The sequence below is a fragment of the Dioscorea cayenensis genome, chromosome 20 (assembly GCF_009730915.1).
Source record: "Dioscorea cayenensis subsp. rotundata cultivar TDr96_F1 chromosome 20, TDr96_F1_v2_PseudoChromosome.rev07_lg8_w22 25.fasta, whole genome shotgun sequence".
NCBI lineage: Eukaryota > Viridiplantae > Streptophyta > Magnoliopsida > Dioscoreales > Dioscoreaceae > Dioscorea > Dioscorea cayenensis.
In genome coordinates, this window is record NC_052490.1 from 12,826,434 (window position 1) to 12,831,597 (window position 5,164).

Below are 5,164 nucleotides of genomic sequence, written 5' to 3' on the forward strand. Positions count from 1 at the left end.
GAACTTGAATGAACACTTCATAAAAGGGGAAAAACCTGTGGAATAACACTCGAATAAAGCTGAGGTAGAAGGTGCAGGGTCAGATAGTGTGGCGTAACGTAATGAGCGATGAGGACACTCTCGATTAGACCCGACCCGCAGCTTTTAGGCACACGTCTAGTATTATGTGGCCACCGATCATGGCTCAGATTTTTAATCTCAAGCTAAGCTTCATCCGAGATGTTACAGCGATCAGGCACGGTTTAATGGTTTGGCCGATGAGGATCTAAACAATCACATTGAGAACTTCTTGGAAGTGTGCGACATGCTCAAGATTAATAGTGTTATGGATGATGCTATCAAGTTGAGAGCCTTCCCATTTTCCTTGAAAGGAAGAGTAAAGCAATGCCTACATTCATTAACTAGAGCATCGATCACTACTTCGGAGGAAATGGTAAATGCTTTTCTTTGCCGATATTTCCCTCCCGGAGAATCTGTGAAGCTTAGGAATAAAATATCAACTTTTGTGCAAAAAGAATCAGAGTCTCTTTTTGAGACGTGGGATTTGTTCAACGAGCTCCTATGGAAATGTCCTCAACATGAGTTCCCCGAGTGGACGATCATTCAGACATTCTATAATGGGTTGAACCCAAGCACAAGACAGTTGCTTGATGCTGCAGTAGTAGGTACTTTAGGAAGCAAGAGCCCTGAAGAAGCCTGACATCTCATTGAAGAAATGGCCATGAACAGTTATCAGTGAAACACAAGAGAAAAAAAAAAGGTGTTCCAACGGGTTGTGAAGCACACACGGGGTGTGAAGCAAGCAATGAACTATAGCCATTCACCGATCTGCTTACACATTACTAGACTCATCACCGGCCATAAATACCCTCTGCTTCACATGGGGAGTCTAGTAACGGGTTGTGAAGCACACACGGGGTGTGAAGCAAGAGTATTTATGGGTTGTGAAGCACACACGGGGAGTCTAGTAACGGGTTGTGAAGCAAGCAATGAGAATACAAGATTAAAACTTAATCAAACTCGGATTAAATAGAAACACTAAGCAAATCCACAAAAGATGAGATTCCTAGGGTTCACAAGCCCAAATACCCTCTAGAGTTTTAGCCCTCCATGGAGCAACATACAAAACACACCATCAATGATTGAAAGTACATTAAAACCATAGAAATAAACCCCCTTATATATGAACTGATGGCCTTGATGGAGAGCTTCGACGTCTTGAAAGACCCACTCCGAAGCTAGGTTCACCGGTGGCTTCCTTGATGCTATGATGGAGGAGGAATCAATCAAAGTTGGTGACGAAGTGCATCCAAAGCCGCAAAGACCTCCTCTCCAAACCCTAGCCGTCTCACCCCTCAAGAGCCGCACAAAAGATGAGAAAGAATAGGGCAAAATGGCTATTTATAGGCCTTAGATCGTGCCTGTCACGTGCCCTCACGTGCCCTCACGTGCCCTCACGCGCCCATGTGGATTTTCCACGCGGCCGCGTGGGCTGCAGAAATTTTCACGCGGGCGCGTGAAGAGTAATTTTAATACAGTACTGCTACAGTAATTTTGCTGCAGTACTTTTCACAAAACGCGGTCCAATCACTCTTCTCTTGAGGCCACATGTCCGGGAACACGTCCATGCGGTAGGCTATAAAACTTTTCTTCATCGATGTATCTTTGAGAGGTCTTGCAATCTTCACAAAGAGAAGAGAAGAAACATGAAGATGTGGCTGCCTTTGTGCCCTTCCAACTAGTGAATTGACATGAATCTTCTTGGAAGTTGGCACACATCTCCACGTTTACAAACTCCTCTCATGTCTTGGTCCTTGAATTGAACAAGAACTCCCAACATTATGTCTTTATAGCCCATCTTTGTTTCCTTTTTACTCTTCAAGGCATTCACAACCTATATGCATAAAAGAACACCAAATACACAATATGAGACATAAACCATAGTAAAAATGATGCTCAATGTATGTAAAACATATATAAAAATATGTCTACTCAAGCATTTATCAGGCCGTTTGGGGTAGGCGAAAATACACTCCAGCTCAAGTAATAGTATCCATACTAGCTCAATGAGCACCTCATTGAGCCCATATGCCTTCAGACACATTATCTTCTTCTCTGGCTACAGTGATCATCCTGGTCTCAATCCAGGCCAGCACTGAGACCGTATGCCATGGTTCAACTTTTGATTTGAAAACTCTCCAGGTGCTACAGTGCAGCTACAGTGAACATGCTGCAGTACCAATGCTACAGTACTCTGCTATAGTATTTTTACTATAGTGGATATGCTACACTACAACGACCTGGTTTTCTTCTCTTTTTCGCCCAAATTGTATCTTCGTCTTCTCCATGGCTCTTTTGTGCCCTATAAAGCAAACAACACACGATTAAGCACAAAACGGGCATAAATCCTTATAGAAATACATGCTAAATATATCAAATATATACACTAAAATACGTACATTTAGACACTTATCACTATAAGGATAGTATTTCCTACATAACCTACCTTTCAAGGAAGCCTATGCTTGATCACAAAGAGATATAAATAGGAGTAGCAGGAGAATTACAACCAATTAAGCAGGAGAATGGGGAGTTTTCTAGAAAATTGAGTAAAAGAAAATAACAATTCAAAATCACAATAGAAGCCATTATTAAAATTTTTTTTTAAATAAAAGAGCTTAACTCAAACACATTATGATTTTTAATAAGATAGAGACTGATTACAATAAGATAGAGAATTTATTGACAAGAAAGTTGCAAGTACAAGAAAACCATGATATAATAAACACATAGATTATCCTTCAATTAGTTGAGTTTTACCATCATTTAGCTTCTCCTCATCACTAATCTAAGCAAGTAAATCTACCATGAGTTTTGAAACTAAAAGGGGCCATGATCATCTTTACATTAGCACATGCCTCATTTAATAGCTACAGAAGTGGTACTCCAAAAGGGCTAGGGGTGCCTATTGTTTGAAGAGAACTATAAGTTTTCGTAAAAGTGGATGTGGGATTGACAACCATTTTATAGAAAATATCATATTGTAGAACTCTTTTACTTTTAGACCAACATAACTGAAGATGCAAGGGCTATAAGTGTATGCCAAAAAGGCCTTGAGAGATGCAAGTATGTTGGACAAGTTGTGCCCAGCATCCTTTTCTTGGGATACCAAATCTCTTCTAGTGTTTCAGTTACTAGATGCAAGGTTTCAGTTAAATGAAATGAATAATCTAATGATGACAAATGAATTGGAAATTTTCAAAAATCAATCATAATAAAAAGCATTTTTGAGCTCATTTGTATAGTATATAAAGGCAAGGTTTATATAAAAATTGAAATGTGCAACAATCAGAAAATAGGATTTTCACCTTTTTAAACTTCAATATTATTGTACAATAGTGTATTATATTAAACCCAATTTGAGTCATGTAACTAAAATATTTTTTTACTCGACCCGAACCTAACCTTCAAAAACATGGGGTTTTGCAAAATCCCAACCTAAACTTGAACTTAATGGGTCAATCAATAAAATTTTTGTTCATTTATTTACTAGTTTTGCTAGGGTTTAGGGTGTTTAGAGTTTCTTAGATGATCCCATATGACACTGACCAAAATGAACACACATCAAATACTAAGCAAACCACTGAAAGTACCCGCATCAGCAGCAATGCCTTTTAGAAGGACATAAATGAACCTTGAAACACCAAGCTGATAAATAGCATGAATTTCAATAAGCCTTCCTTTTGAGATAATAAAAATCCTCATAAAATTATTTGGTGATTTTCACTGAAAAACATAGCAAAAAATAGCCCTGTAAAATTATACAAATCAAGAAAAAAAAGCTAGATTCTTTTACATAACTCTAAGTAAAAATCACTCACTCTTGCAAGCACTAGGAGGTTAACTAAAAAACCACAAGGAACAAAGAAAATCAAAACAAAGAATCAAAAAGTAATACTCTCAATGCCAGAATCATCATCAGAGGGAGTGGCAGACGTGTCCGAATCCCCCAAATCTGTAGAATCCATGCCAACATGTCGAGTTGGCCTCAATGGGAGGTAGGCTCCAGAGGTAACCACAGCGCCAAGTGCTCGGTAATGCATACCACGCTCCGCTGTAGCCATCGAAACTTAGTGGATGAACACAAAATCCACTCGGGAGCGTGAGGTAGCGACCATGATCGTAGACGAGAAGAGTTGGCCTACGATGGAAGGGTAGGGGTATCAGTATCGGTAAATGGTGGATTATCGGGCGACATGACCCTGTACTTGGTCCCCCTGGCAGTCTGAACCCTGTGCGCCATCCTCATCAAACGCAATGCCTCGAGGGATATTAGAGGCATGCTTCCTACCACTCGCATCTTATGGGTCCCCTGAAGGTCGCCAAGATGGTGGACCAACCAAGGAATACATGGGCCGATACGAGGAGATGCCCCCTAATGAGAAATAGATCCAACAATCTCATATCCTAAATGCATGTGAAACCCGTCCACCATGCTGAATAGAAAATCAAAATCTCGCAAACTGACGATTCCCGTCCTGTCACCCCGACCTGTCAGAGTGTGACTAAGCAGGAAATGGATTAACGCAGCACTGGGGAATGGAGTGCGGTAGCCTTGATTTGATGGAGATCATAAGTCAGAGATGAACTCAATCGTTACTAGGCATCACTAAGTGACTCTCCTGCCGATCTGGAGGTAAACAAGACGTCATAGGTAGCGGTGTTTGTAAACTCGGTGTTGTATAAGCCGAAGTGGATAGAGAACTCAGTGAGGCTCATACAATGTAACGCGCCAAAAACCTGGAAATGAATGAAGTCGGTGATGTGTTCTCCACAAGTATACGGGTCACACACAAGTAATATAGTAGTACCCCTTGAGGGGTAGGGTTGTCAAACCTCAGGGACTTTGACAATGCCCCTTGCATATGTCGCGCAAGTGCACGGGTTTGTCGAACTAATAAAATTCGAGATAAGTGGGGTATTGTATCCACAGGGAGTAAGGAATAAAAACACTTAAATTGTTTCTTAACTAAGTGAAAGATGAATAGTGATATGTGTGACAATATGTAAAATAACACAAAAGTAAAAGAACAAGAAAGAGAGCACAAGTAACGGAGAAGGTAAGGCAATCGATATAAATAGGGTACCTGGATATTGTTCCGCC

At 40.4% G+C, this 5,164-nt stretch overlaps 1 non-coding gene across 1 annotated transcript; it reads right to left on the reverse strand.

The window, feature by feature from the left end:
• Positions 1–478: 478 nt before the first annotated feature.
• Positions 479–585, reverse strand: LOC120252249. The gene has a single exon (XR_005533794.1). It is a non-coding gene; the product is annotated as a small nucleolar RNA R71 (small nucleolar RNA).
• Between the last annotated feature and the right edge of the window lie 4,579 nt (positions 586–5,164).